We start from the raw sequence: 16,568 nt of genomic DNA, 5'->3' as shown, positions 1-16,568 counted from the left end.
TTCCTATTAACCATCTTTTTAGACTTTTACATGCAATAGACTTGTGGACCTTCTCCTTCCCCCTCTTACCTTCTTGACCGTCGGCTCACCTAGTGTGAGAGGGTGTTCAAATCTTTTTTTTTACATTACTTGTTCACTTGCATCCTCATTTCTCACACACACACTTTTACTTACATACTTTTTCTCTCATTTTCTCTCAAAGACTTGTAAGTAACAAGCTCACTTTTCTCTTCCTTTTTCTTCATAAAAACCGAACCAAACATCACATATATATCATCATCATCATCTTTTGTTTTGTTACTTGTCTTGATTATTGTTTACTTACTTACTAGTTGTTGTTGTTACTTACTTACATGCTACAAGAATCAAACTCTTTAGTTTGATTCTTCATTTATCTTGTTCATAATAAGAACACACAAGAACTAAACTTGCTAGTTTATGTTCTACATTTAAAGTTTTAAAAGATTAAAGTTCATGACTTAAAACCATACTTGAAGTTCATGAAGTAAACTTAAAGTTTACTTTCTAAAGATCAAGACTTAGGCTTGAATCTTTAAAAGTATGAAACCCATGAACTTGTTACTTGTTTATTTAGATTATTTCTTCATTTTATGTACTTTAAAGTTGTGATTTGGTCAAGTATTACAAGTTAGTCTTGATCTCATACTTCTTGGAACTAAAAGTTAACTTGAAAATTCAAGAACATGGAATTGTAACTCTTTAGTTATAACTTCATACACTTGTGTTAGATTTAACATAATAACTTTAGATCTAGACTTTTGGGTCTTGGATCTTCAAGATCTAACTAAGAACTATGTTCTACATCTTAAGATCTTGATTAGTTAGTTTACATTCAAGGTTGTAGTTCAATATTACTTTTATATTTCATGTATGTGTTAAATCTAAGACTTTGATGTAACTTTGGTTCATCAAAACACTTGCAACACTTAATTGAGTTGTGCTACTTATCTTAGACTTACACTTGGGTTATGATGGTCAAAACTTGGTAAATATGATGTAAACACATCAACGAGTTGTACACTTGAAGCTATATGCATCAAGGATTAGAATCGTGATAAGCATCGAGCACCAAGAACCCACCGGAACCTACTGTTTTACTGTTTCTGTGTCTGACCCGTACGACCTGGGGTACTGTAAAGATGATTTTCAGATAGCTCTGTTCGAGTAGATAACTTTTTATTTAGGGCTCGTCTTAATCCGAGTTACGGTTTAGAATTTAAGGCCCTCCGATCATCACTATGTCTTTTAACGTTGTGCTGAAAATTCTGACCTACTCGTACTTAGACCGTCGCCACGGTCAAACGAAGACGAGTTTGCTTCTGGAATTTTTACCACAACTAGAGGACTCATATACGGAGCCGTGGCCACTGGTCTCACCTTATTTCAGTAGGTATTGAGGCCGTGGTGACTGATCCAAGTCAGCCTTTGTTTTAAACTCTTTTCATGAACGAAACTTACTTTACACCTTTTGTTTAATGATGATTGATGATGACCCTTAAGACCTAATTTACATACATTTAAACCTATTGGGACGATTTACTGACTTAGTACTATTTGACTTAGGTTGAGGACTTTCCGGACCTACGTACTTGCTTATTTCTCGACTCGACTTTACCACTACTTTACCACTGTGAGTTATAGCATCCCTTTTTAATTTAACTATTTTGGGAACTGAGAATACATGCGCATTTTACGTTTTACATACTAGGCACGAGTACTTAAACTTTATATATGTGTGGGTTATACAACGGCATAAACATTCCCTTTAGCTCGGTAACGTTTAGTCATTGGTTTTTGAACCGGTGAACGCGAATCTTAGATATGGATCCATAGGGTTTGACATCCCCACTCGGGCTAGTAGCACTAGCATTTAACGGGTGTTTAATTCTTCGTATACATACGCACTTGCCAAGTGTACTTTCAGGGGGTATAAACGTTAAGTTAGTTACCAAGTGCCCACGGTTAACATATACTTTATCATACTGTTTTGAAACGCTCTTTGTAGCACTTAAATCTCGTGGCCTACCTGTTATACTTAAACTATAGCTCACCAACCTTTGTGTTGACGTTTTTAAGCATGTTTTTCTCAGGTGCTTAAGGTTGTTTCCGCTGTGTACTAGTCTTGTTGTAGACACCCGCTGCTCTAGAGTTATCACCGCATGAACTGTTTATCTGCATTCATAACTTTAATACTTTTGAACAATGATTTGTAACGACCTAAGGGTCACGTACTACTACTATTTGCTTCTGTTCATTGAAGCATACTTTTGATTGTAAAACATTTGACGTTGGTTATGACGTCACCTTTTATCATGAATGCAACTTGTTTTGAAAACGCATATAGTGTTTGACCTTGTAATGATCCTGTTGTTGATGATTCGTACACGATGGTTTTGTACGGGGCATCACACCTTACTCCTTATTCTAAACCTTCGCAGACAAATTTCCGCATTATCCTTTGATTTCAGATATTTTAAAATTCTAAAACATCATCGAATCTTTCATTATAAATATCTTCGATAATTCTGAAGATATTTTTATAACTATTCTTATCTGAAATCATTTATCCCTTCGTACTATCAGTGTTACATCATAAAGGAAACTGTTTAGTTTCTATATATCTTGTAAACCTTCGAGTTTAAATTATGAATGTTTTTGAAGTAATGTTGGGAACTAAAGCATGAGTTAGTATAATATAATGACACTTGATCAACGTGATTATATTATAGTAAGTCATGCTGAGTTTCTAATAGAACGTGATAAAGGTTCACAGATCATACCCTCATCATTAATCATGTTACATAATTATTTCATTCTATTTAACCTCTAAACTATCAAGAAAATATTTTTCCTGATGATTCGGTCTTTTACGAATATTCTGGTAATTTGACAAATCAAATCGTGCTACTACCTTTCCTTTCTACTTTATATATTATGATAATTCGAAACTCCATACCTACGAATTCTGGACCATTACTTGCGAAAAGAAAACAAAAGCATGAAACTCCGAAATAGAAAGGGGGTATAAATCGCAGCAAACGGAAAAGATCATTAACCGTAGATGTCAATAATTATGAAAAGACAAATACAAGGAAAGATTATGAAAATCACCACCCCAAGAGCGAAATAGAAGTAAACAGATTCCTCCGGAGGGAGTTGAAAAAGAAGGATAATTGTTGCGACAGTTAGGAACATATCAAGGATCAGAACTGGATCAAGCATATTGACGAATGTTTTAGAAGTATGAATTGGGGAAGAAAATATAGAAGATGGGAGATGTGGAAGTAAGGAAATAAAGGGGGTGGATTTATAGTGAAACATCCGACAGAGCAACCGAAATAGATCATTGCATTTAACCAAAGAAGATTCTAATTTCCTTAATTACTGAAGAATAAAATATTATTACGAAGATTTTCTCCAAATCCCTTGAACTCTGGAAATCAACCCTATCTACGTCAAAAGATATGACGAAACTTTACCTTTCTCATTTCACACTTTTGTGATAAATTCACTCGTACGCTTCACATAAACAAATTGTTTTATCCATATTACTCGCTGATGATAAAACTCTAATTTTCAGCTCGTATGCGTCATGAAAACATACTTATTGTCAGCCATGACCATCCCAATCAAATTCCGAGACGAAATTTCTTTAACGGGTAGGTACTGTGACAACCCAAGAAATTTCTGACCAAATTTAAACTTTATCTTCATATTATTCTGACACGATAAACAAAGTTGTTAAGTTAAATCTCAAGAATTTTAAACTGTGTTCATACATTCATTTAACCTCGACCAAATTTCGACGATTCACGAACCATTATATAAATGGATATGATTTTATATATATATATATATATATATATATATATATATATATATATATATATATATATATATATATTAATATATATATGTTATAAATTGAAAACATTAACAAAGTATTAAATGTATAATACTTTACATAAACGTATTTGTTTCAATATGTCTATCGATGGAATTAGAAGATAAAATAAAATGATCGAATTATCAGATACATTGTGATATGATTACGGGTCTCTATTGAGAGGTCCACTTTGATTTAGGAAACCTTTCCTTTTTAACGGTATTCGGAATAATTGGTAAAGTAAATTACATGTAAGAACAAAAATGTCAATTAACGAGAACTAGACAAAGGTTAGTGGAGATTCCTGTTTGATTTCAAATTCATGTTTTACAATATTTTCCTCGTGACTTTGTCAAGATAACTATTTTAACTTTCATTTTATTTAATATGAAAGTAAGAATGTAGAATGTAGATAACTTAGATGTCGGATAGTGGCAAGTTAAGTAATCAACGTTTTACATTAAGATGATTTTATACGTTTAATTAACCTTTGGACTTTATCTCACGTTTCATCAACAAATGGTAATTTAAAAACTTGAAACCTATTATGAGTACATATAATTTTACTATTCTAAAACGTTGTATGATATAACGAATTCCATAATTTTAACCTTTTAAAATGATTCTTATATATATTTAGTTTTGAAAAAAAAAACAAAATTTTCATATATGTTTGATTTAGTTTCAAACGTACAAAAACGTTTTCAGTTTAAAAAGAACTTTATTATTAAAACATCTATTAAGATAATTTGCTTATGAGTTTAGAAGAACTTAATTAAAGCTTTGTATTATAATTTATAATATATATATATATATATATTGTTTCAAAAACGTAAACGTAATATAACATAATATTTTCTATTATTTAAATGGTTATAAATAAACTTTGAAATATAATTATTTTTGAAAAACTAAAAATATTATATTAGTAAATAAATATTTCAATAAGATGTACAAATTTATATATTTCTAAATAAAAATATATATATTTTACAATGTGATTTAGTATAATTTAAAACGTTTCGATATTATTAAACATATTTTAATAAACAATGAGAAGTTGATTTAAAGAAGCAAATGACCAAAACACTCGAACGTTAATGTTACATTTCAAGTGATATAGTTTATTGATAATCTAAGTCTATATTTTGACAAGGGTACGAGTCACGAAACGTAAAATGCTAGTTTTCTTAGTGTACGAAATGTCGTTCGAAAAACCGGAAGCAGGACATGACTCGAGCGTCATCGTACAAATCGTTGGAACAAAAGTTACAAGTCCACTTTGCACGTAAATATTATATTATATATAATTAATTATATAAATTAAATATATTATATATTAAATATAATTAAAAACTGTCGGCAGCCCTTAATCATTCGAGTATGAGCTGGAAGGAGACACGCCGCGATCGCGACACAAAAACACTAAACCCCTCCTCAATCCCGGAGGTATCGGGGTCCAGTTTAGTAGCATAAAAGGCTCGATCATTCTGCGAATTCATTCATGTTTTCTCTCGATCACTTTTCTCAATTATATAAATATATGTATTATTATTATTAAAATTAATATTATTTTTTTAATATTAATCCTATTATTATTATTAGTATTATACATAAAATAATACGACGGAGTGATGTTCGGGTGATTTCAAAACGAGTTTTTCGAGTGGGATAGAGCTAAGGAAATTATGGATTATAGCTATGGAGGTTATGGGGATTGTTCGGGGGTATGCTCGTGAGATCAACCTAGTGTTTATCATCTCCATTGTGTCTACGTACTTTTCCTGCAATATTGAATCACAATATTGATACGTGAGCATTCATATCTTATCTTTTATATATTAATAGTGTATCCCTGACTAGTGCTCGAGTATATATAATTAAGCATGCTTGAATGTTTATTTTCGTCGTTATATAGTTTATGTTAAATCATGAATTTAATACATATGCTACCGAGATAAGGTATATGATATGCATGTCGTTAAAAAGCTGGCAAAAAATTAATAACTTTTCATTTAGAAGTCGTGTGGTTTCGATGAACGGATTAAAAGATATGACCAACATAATTATCATTAATTTTCGTATTATTATTAAAAATGATTATTATTATTATTACTATCGTCGTTATTATCGTCGTTATTATTATTATCTAATTATTATTATTATTATTATTATTATTATTATTATTATTATTATCGTTATTAATATAAGTATTGTCATTAAAAATTGTTATTGCTATTATTATTACTATCGTTATTATTATTAAAGTTATTATTAATATTATCGTTATTATTATTATTATTATTATTATTATTATTATTATTATTATTATTATTATTATCATTAATATTATTATAATATTTATTATTGTTATTATCATTATCATTAAAACTAATATTACTATCATCTAATTATTATAATTACTATGATTATTATCATTTTAGTATTATTATTATTCAAAATTATCATTTTGAATAGAATTATTATTTTTATATAAAATATTATTATTATTACGGTTAATATTAAAAATTATCGCTATTATTAAAATAATCATGATTAGAGTTATCATTTTACTATAAGTAATATCATTATTAGTAAATATAAATATTGTTATTATTATTATTAGTAGAATAATAATAATAATTATTATTATTATAAAATAATACATCTTTTACTCATTATGATTATTATATTATCAATATTATTTTATCAAATAAATATGTGATACAAAGATATTTTTACACACGTAATATAATTACATTAATAATACATACCATTACATTGTTATGATATTAAGTGAACTTTATAAATTTTATTACATGAGATATATAAAAGTATATTTTTAGCATATATAAATTTTAACATAAATTTTTACTTATTAATAAATGACTTGTATTATTTACTCTAATAAAATCTGATAAATATATTTAAATATATATAACGACTATATTTAAGTTATATAATAAACATGTATAGATTTTGGAAGTCATTTTTGGGTTAAGTTGACTTTTGTTGACTTTTGCATATCAGTCTCGAGCATTAGGATTGTGATACACTACAACTTGATCTAAATTGTTAGACATATATTGATCAACATATAAATATATATACTTAATATAGGTTCGTGAATCCGAGGCCAACCTTGCACTTGTTCAGTGCCGTCATATGCATATTTATTACGAAATACAGTATTGTGAGTTTCATTACTCCCTTTTTAAATGTTTTTGCAATATATATTTTTGGGACTGGGAATGCATGCGCTACTTTTATAAATGTTTGACGAAATAGACACAAGTACTTAAAAACATTCTACGATTGAGTTACGAATACACCGGATATCACCCCTTTATAGTCTGGTAATCTAAGAATTAGGGAACAGACCCCCTAATTGACGAGAATCCTAAAGATAGATCTATGGGTCTTGACAAGCCCCAGTCAGAGAATTTGAACTGCTTTAGTACTTTAATTTTAGTATAAAACCGCCAGTTTTAAAAGGAATGACCTGTTTGTGAGGTGTACACAACCGTCATTTTTAAAAGAGTGGCCTGTTTGTATGTTGTTTGCATGCAGTTTGCGAAATGCATGTATGCTGGGGATATTCTAGATGCATTTTCTTAATGTTGATTACCAGGTGTTAATTTCGTATGAATGATTTTTACATCAGTGAGCAGACCTGCACAAATTGTTTTCGAAATATGAGTATCTTTTGGTCTATTATATTATTGAAAATGATTAATTATGATGAACTAATGAACTCACCAACCTTTTGATTGACACTTTAAAGCATGTTTATTCTCAGGTATGAAAGAAATCTTTCGCTGTACATTTGCTCATTTTAAAGATATTACCTGGAGTCATTCATGGCATATTTCAAAAGACGTTGCATTCAAGTCGTTGAGTTCAATAAAGATTATTATTAAGTAAATGACAGATTAGGTCATTTATAGTTGAATAATATGAAATGGTATGCATACCTGTCAACTTTCAATGAAATGAAAGTTTATCTTTAAAAAACGAATGCAATGTTTGTAAAATGTATCATATAGAGGTCAGAACCTCGCAATGTAACCATGTGTTATTGTATTCGTCCTTATGGATTAGGACGGGTCGTCCCACACCGTCGCCCCACCGTCAATTTCACCATCCCCTCCCATCGTCCCTCCAACGACCGTGGTTTTGTTTTTTTTGTTTTGTTTTTTTTTCATTTTAAATTATTCTATTTTCTTATTGGTCCACGTCATGAAATAGACACCAATACAGACACCGATCGACACCCTATTTTAATCAATTTCAAAGTCCAATTTCGACCTTAAAATGAACACCGGATAATATAAACGAACACCTTGTGCTCTTAGAAACTGGTTTCTTTGGTCCACTCTAGAAACCTCTTTTTCACTAAAAATCACTCTCAGTCTTTGAAACCTCTTTTTAATTTAAAAACGGTTCTATTTTTACATTTTTTTAGAGGGAACAAAAGCGGGAAATGAAAAATCAAATACTTATCCCAGAAACTTAGAGCACTGGGATTGGTGACCCATGTCATTGGCATGTCAGACGTGACTTGCTGAGTCAGAAAAAGTGGGAAGTGGTGACCTAGGTCACTTGGTGTATGTCAGTTTTTTATTTTTATTATTATTTTAATGATTTAAAATATATATAAATTAATATAATAATAAAATTATATTTTAAATAAAATAACTTCTATTAAAATAAAAATCAAACATTAAAATTCCTAAAATAAATTAAAAATTATAATTCCTAAAAAGTAAAAACATTACAATTCTTAAATATGAAAAACAAATATGATTACATTTTCTAAACAAGCGATTCAATTTCCACTTTGAAGCTTGGCCCGAATCACTGCTTTCTTCGCTTGAAAAACTGTTGCAATCAAGCTGTTGCATCTTCTTCATCCATTCCCTCGGTAGACATTTGTAGCATTTTCAAATCAAAGTAACTAGTCATTGAATCAAATGTATTGCTTGCACTTTCATCAAACGAGGATCTTGCAGGAGTGGCGGAACTCGAAGACGTCTTTTGTGATTTTGATTTTCTTAAGTTTCTGGGAGGTCGTGGTGTTGCATCTTCCCCAAACAGCCCCGCAATTGGGTTCTCTTCTGCCTCAACAGCCTTCGGTTCCTCATCAAGATCTAATTCATCCAAACGAACATAATCCCGACGTTTGTTTGTTTTAAGTGGACTCGGGTTATTCCACTTTTGTCTGTCTTTATGGAAATTCCAAGCAACGTAACTGTTAAACCTCTTAAATGTCTCCACCTTGTATTGTACATCACAACGTTCCTTGAAATCCACATCATTTTCGCCACTACGTGGAACTCGTATGAGACGACTCACGATTCCACCATACTTCTGCAAGCTTCATTCAATTTTGTCCATTTGGAGGACAACATATCCTTAGTTCGTTTGTAAGGTGGAACCCTCGAATTGTACTCCTTCATTCCCACGTTCCAAAAACGAAAGTGCGTTATGATCATTGCCTTGCTTTGGATCTTCCAAAGTCGCAATCCACGATTGAGCTAAACGTAGCTCATCTTCGGGTTCCCACAAGTACTCAGTGCGTCTTCCTTTAGCCTTTGCTCTCGACTTGCGTTTTGGTGCTTGTTGTATTTGTTGTGTTTGTGGAATTTGTGATTGTTGTTGTTGTTGTTGTTATTGTACTTGTTGTTGTTGTTGTTGTTGCCACATCAAAAAGCTTTGCATTTGCCCGGGAGTCATTTGTGAAAATGATTGTTGTGAATGCGCAAAATGAGTAAAACCGAGATTACCCTCACCACCACTAGCCGAACCTTGAGTCGATCCGGGTGAGTATGGTGAAAGTGGACTCCATTGTGAATTGAGATAATATGAGTTGTTCGACATGATGAAAGCGAAATTGTGTTTGATTAAAGTAATTGTGTTTGAGTGAGATTTGTTTGTGTTTGTGTTTGTATGAGTCTATATAAAAGAATTTTAAAGTTTAAAAAAAGAAAATAATAAAAAAACAAACGGCTAAAAAATTAACCGTTGGGGTATTTTTAAATTTTTATTTTTTTAATTAACCGTTGCATTTCTCTCATACGTGACTGACCGCTCCGAAACGCGCAAGGTAAAATTGGTTGAGGACTGGGCGACGGCGTCGCCTGACGGGGTCCGACGTGGCTCCACTTCCATTGCTCTTATATCTCAAAAATTGAAAACTAAGTAATTTTGCTCGGTGGTTTATTTTCTTCTTTGCTCACTTTCACGTACTTTAATTTTACCATCATCTCAAAACTTACCATCTTCTTTGCTCACTTTTGACGGCCGATTATGGTGTATTCTCTCTTCAAATCGTAGGTTTGAGTTTTCAATTCAACTATCACTGATTCTATATTTGTTGTTCCTTCATTTTTCTTTTTGTTCTTGCAAATCGTTACCTTTAGTAGCTTTTTTTTTGTCGCAGAATCACCGCCGGAAATTTTTTCCGTCTTTTTGTTTCAGATGTACGTTAGGTATGTGCGTAATTAACTTTTTTTCTTTCAGTTCGTTGTTTCTGCAGTTTGTATTCGTCTTTGATTTTCCGTTATTGACTCTCTAAGTGTTGATATTTTTTATGATTTGACAGTTTCGATTCAGGTTATGTGGTTTGTGGTTTTCATCGGCTTCGATTTAGGTGTTGTAATTTGTGTTTTTTGTTTCTTCATGTTATTTTTGGTATACTGAATGGCGAAGGCTAATCTATTTCTGATGATGGAAGTGAAGCGATTAACAGCTTCAAAGAGGCTCGGTACGATAACTCTGTATCCATTCTTAAATATGCTATGTCTATAGTTGTTAGAAATTCGATTTGCCATTACTTATTAGTCACAATTTATTTAGATCATGTATAAGGTTACTTATTAGAGTTGATGTTTTGTATTGTTTTATTGTGATAGAATCTTTATAAGATGTCGTTCATTATGTTGTAATTGAATTACTATTTCTATATCACACATAATAGGGGAAGTAAGTGTTAATCCTTTTAGTCGATAGCTGCATATAGTGTTAAGTGACAATATAATTGCAAGTAGAAATAAGCACAGAAAATGTGATCCTAATGATTCTAGCTGCATGCACATTTTTATTTTATTTTTAAATATTTATCTATGGTTGCTTGACTGACTCTTAGAGGCTAAATTAAATTTTAGGCAGGATTTAAAACTCATGGAAATTTGATTCTACCATTTTCATGGCGTCTATTATTATTTTTATTTTAGTATTTTTATTTTTTTTAAAAATTTCCTAAGTAAAGGCCGAAGGTCCTCTCGAAACAGTCTCTTTATCCGTCGAATAAAGAAAGGAATGACTTTCTCTACTCTTGAAAGTATTTCACTCTGGGTGGAGAAATGACTTGTTTTTATTCTCGGATAGGGGAAGGATTGTCTACATCTTACCTCCCTCATACTCCACTTTTGGGATTGGGTTGTTGTTGTTGTTGTTGTTTAGCATTATTGTTTAGTTAATATGGCATTGATATATTTTCTTTGTTCTATGTTGTAGTTTGATCATATGAAGGATCAGGGTACACGAATTATCATTTACAATCTATGAGAGGACGATCTACGACAGTTAGAGCTCGACTTCCTCCAGAAAAACACGAAGTGTTGATGTCGACCAATATTGCATCACGTAAACAAGGATTTAAAGAAATTAATTGAGACGAAGAGTGTGAACTACTGTGAATCAGGATTCAACCAAGAGTGCTCTACTATTTTTAGTTGTATATCGATTAAGAATGTAATATTGAACATTTCAATACTTGACATTTGAGGAAAACAGATATGCTCATTTGATTGTACACATTCTTTACTCTCTTATTGTATTAATAAAAGCATCAATTGTTTAAACAATATTGTGTATTGTTCAACTTTTTATCATATAATTATGCCTGGGAAACAGGTCAGGTTGAGTCAGTTTGGGTAACGGGTCAAAATGGTTTTGGGTTGAAATGGGTCACAGGTCAAACAAGTCAATTTTTTAAACGGATCAAAATGGGTCAGGTTGGGTCGGTTTAGGTAACGGGTCGAAACAGGTCACAGGTCAATTGGGTCACATGGGTCAAACGGGTTATATCGCTTTTTTTTTTTACATTTATTACATTATTTTAGTTATAATTATTTATTAAATATACATAAGAAACATTAATATTAATATACATAATAAATGATATAAACATGATATGATATAATTTGGGTTTTTCAAAGTTCGTTATAATTTGGGTTTTTCAAAGTTTGTTATACATAATAAATGATATAAACAAAATATGATATAATTTTAGTTAGAATTATTTATTAAATATACATAAGAAACATTAATATACATAATATGATATAATTTGGGTTTTTCAAAGTTCGTTATACCAATATATATATTATATCCTTTAGAAATCGGTTTCTTGATGAAAATGGGTCTCTTAAATGAGTCAAAGAACATGTTATATCTTTAAAAGGGTTTCTTTTGTTAGAAAAGAAACCAGTTCAACCTAAAAGGAGGTTTCTTATATTCCGAAAAAAAAAACTTATTTTTTATTAAAAAGAGGTCTCTTTGCTCCACTAAAGGAATCGGTTAATGAACCGGTTCTACCCTTTTGGAACCCCGCCTAAAGAACCTCTTATAAAATAGGTTCCTAAAAGCTAAAAAAGAGGTTCCTTTGCTTAATTTTTGTAGTAGTGTATTTAAAAATAGTAATGTGGATACTTCAAGTGAGACGGAAGGAGTATATTTTATAATTATATACTTTGATGAATGAAAAAAGCCAGATCATTATTATTCTAATTCTAACTTTATGCCAACGAAACATTGCTTCAATAGCATCTCCTTCACTTTGTGTGTTGGGACTGGGGTTAGGTCATGGGTTCGAGTCTCGCTCTACACATCCTATTATTTAATCTGCCTGAAATATGGATATCCAGATTAACCCTAAGGGTTTTCTCTCGGAACCATTCAGGATTCAAACTCGGTCCGCCTGCCCCTCGGGATGGTTAAAGGATCGGGTTCCTGTAATGCGATTCGGGTTTCCTCTCGAATGTGTGTGTGTGTGCAAATAATGAGTGTCGTTGAAATAAATGATATACTAAAGCAAAGCTTGTCGTTCAAAAAAAAATGTAAAATTTATATTTTCCTTCTGTGTCAGTTTTAAAAAATTACGTATTGAATAAGATTCTATGTTAAAATAAGACCATTCGTAGTGTAGCGTGGTGACCTCGGAATCGCCACCATCACACCATGGTGGCGCCGTAACGCGGCGTGATCGGAGCAAGATTGAGCCGACGCGATGGCTGCATCACGGAGAAGTTTGGTGGCGTGAGAGAGTCCTGCCCAATCAAAAGCTTCCATATGTATTTATACTTTCTATTCTTATTTTAATATTTGGGTGTATTTTGATTTAAAAGTGTATTATGAGATGAAGAAAATGTTTACGAAGATGAAGATAGATAGATCCATGAAATAGATCCGGGAAGATGAAGGAATAAATAAAAGAAATAAATTTACATTTTCTATCCCTAGACTTTGTATGATTTTACAGTTTAAACTTAAACTTGAAAAAGTAAAAAAAAAAACATAAATATTATATATATATATATATATATATATATATATATATATATATATATATATATATATATATATATATATATATACACACACACTAGTGAAATGACCCGTGGAACCACGGGTTTATTTAAACAAAACAGTTTAATGATATGTTTTATGTATTAAGTGAATGTAAATGCTAAAGTCATTTAATTTAATGATATGTGTAACCACGAATTCCGACTAAGAAACTTGTCGTTTTTACAAACATATAGAGACATGTATTTTCGCATACATATGTAACGTAATTAATTCCGTAAAGAAAATCCATAATTGAATATTAATAATATAATAATAATTAAAATTAAAATTAAAATTAAAATAATAATAATAAAAATAGATAATAATAATAATAAAGTTTGCTTATAAATTGAGTTTTTATATTTTTAATAATATTTATCAGTAACAACAAATGCCTCTTGAAATTTTTTCAAAAATCAAAATACAATTATTATATGAAAGTTGTACAATATGCTTCAAAATTTGTACAACTCAGAATAAAAGCACATACCTCAAAACTCATCTTAAGAGCAAATTTTGGTTTCTTCTTCTAACAACCAAACTCATTTCAGACCTCCAAATCGATCAACATCTTATTTCGGGCATAAAAAAGGTACCTAGTAATGACATGAAACTTAAAAACTCGCCAAACTTCAAAATATTGCTCAAAACAAAGATTGACACTAATAATAAAACCTGAAACTGCTTTTGGGTCAACGTAACCCAATTTTAAACATTAATAGGTACCTTTTTACCCATAATGCCGTCTTTTGGATCATTTTCTATTACCTCAACTTTCCATTTTTTTCAATTCATCAACTCTTCCCCACCAAGACACTTATTGACAACTGTAGATAACAAAAAATAGATCAAACCCGAATTACATTAGTTAAAGGACATTCATAACACATTTTCGGCAATGGAAAATATTTGCATTACCGTCAGTTGATTAATTTTCAACCTGAGTTACAGAAATGTAGCAAACCTGCAGGCAATTAGTGAAATTAAAACAAATAAAAATGTGAAATCGAGATGTATGACTGTAAGTGCACCTTTTGTGTTCATAAATCTTTAGGATCTTGATATTCTACTTTCGACTTCCAATGGTTCCAAAAAGACCAAAAAAAGTATATGATATTCCCATGCAAGTGTTTATCTACATGGTATATAATATAAGATTATAAGGCCTACATTTACTCACAAAAACATACAGAATGTTGACACTCATTGTATCAATTTTAACAAACAGTGTTTAAGTTCATACAATGATAAGAAATTATAATCAGTGATGCCCATTTAATCTTGAAGCAAAGTAAAATTTAAATTTTCTCCTACATCAAATACAAAGTATTCCGTAATCATCTTTTAAAGGTGACTATCAATATCAATGATCATACTTTGAAAGATGACTTAGTACATAAATATGATGCAAATGAAAAACTAATACTAACCTGGGGTTTTAAATCTCTGTGGATGATTTGATTATCGCGAAAGACTTTTAAACCAGCCGATGTAATATAAACACACTTCGGAAACTCAAGCACTCACCAATGGCAATAACAATAATCTAAATAAAAAAGGATATATTTTGGTAGATACCTAATTGCTGCATGAAGTGCATCGACGTCGATTTGAGAATTCTACCTTGACGTTTTTGTATAAACACGGATAAATCACCTCCTCTGCAACATTCCAGCACAAGATGTATTTTGCCAGGCTCCTAATTCCAGACAATCAAGAAAAAAAAGAACCAAACTCAAAAAAAGTTCTAAGAAACATAAAAATTCAACGGTTCAACTATATAGTCCATTTAAATTCACTCATCACTTTAATTTTATATCAACCAAATCGTCCTCATTGGTGTAGCAAACGTGCTGGTAGAATATAAAGATGCCAGGCTGGATTATGCCATCTCATTTACTTCTTCAAATCAAATAACCATTGCCCTCTAAGTAACATACTAATACTAAAACCTTCAAATTTCATAACAATCCTTGTTTAATGACCAATAAAGATGCTCCATTTTTTGCGTGAATCAATATAATAATTTTTGTTACTCACAACAGTGAAACTTTCATCAAACATAGATAATCAAGCCTCAACCTTACAAAAAGTTACTGTCTTTGCTTATATTCACAAATTCTAAAGCTCAAAGGCTTAATTACATCATTCTCAAACTAACTACAACTATATATGCATCAAATACCCACATTAAACACTAATGTATTCACTGATCACATATCTTAGACTATCTTTGTAACCTTTATACGGAGTATTTGCTTACAACACATTCCTAAACTATGAAATACAGTTGCATGAATGAATACTTACAATTTAAATGATTTAATCGTAAATCACAACTTAATCAAAGATTAAACTATTGTAATAGGCAGTAGTAATAACACCACAAACCTTTGATTTTTCAGCCTCAAAACGATGGGTTTTTTTCCTAATTGAATAAAGTCCGCAAATTGTCGATCAACACCACCGCAACTGTTAAAACCACCACATGAACAATTGATCGGAGATCGAGTGATAATTGATTGTATAATCCCGATTTTAGAGTGATTGGATTTGAACTAAGTGAAAAGATAGCACTTTTTGCTGATAATTCATGTCGATGGATTGTTGCTGATGAAGGTAGATAAGATTAATACTATACAATACACTAATACGACGGATAAACTAATACGATGCGTGAATTTTGATCTGAGAGAAAGAATGCACTCTGTTTTAGGGTGTTTGAATGCTAAATTGTGAACCCTAATTTGAGAAGAGGTGTGAGACTTTGATATTTGTATTGATTAATTTATTTGTTTTAATAAAAGAATTAATTTTGTATGACATCATTCAGAGGGTCTAGATTTTTTTCTTTTTTATTTTTAATTTTTCTTAACAAAAAAAATTATTTTTTTATAATATTATCATTTTAGTATTATAATAGAATCTATATATATATATATATATATATATATATATATATATATAAATACGGAGTATATAATAACTAACAAAATAAAAGTCAGCTTTTATTGTATGTAATATGTAA

The 16,568-nt window shown here is 30.7% G+C and overlaps 1 long non-coding RNA gene across 1 annotated transcript; it reads right to left on the bottom strand.

The window, feature by feature from the left end:
• Positions 1-13,887: 13,887 nt before the first annotated feature.
• LOC139847865 (uncharacterized) lies at positions 13,888-16,287 on the bottom strand. The gene is made up of 4 exons (XR_011759722.1): positions 15,932-16,287; positions 14,572-15,239; positions 14,459-14,504; positions 13,888-14,367 (listed from the first exon to the last, which is right to left on the bottom strand). It is a non-coding gene; the product is annotated as an uncharacterized lncRNA (long non-coding RNA).
• Positions 16,288-16,568: the final 281 nt, after the last annotated feature.

Source organism: Rutidosis leptorrhynchoides, chromosome 5 (genome assembly GCF_046630445.1).
Source record: "Rutidosis leptorrhynchoides isolate AG116_Rl617_1_P2 chromosome 5, CSIRO_AGI_Rlap_v1, whole genome shotgun sequence".
NCBI lineage: Eukaryota > Viridiplantae > Streptophyta > Magnoliopsida > Asterales > Asteraceae > Rutidosis > Rutidosis leptorrhynchoides.
This window is presented reverse-complemented; position numbering and strand designations above follow the sequence as displayed.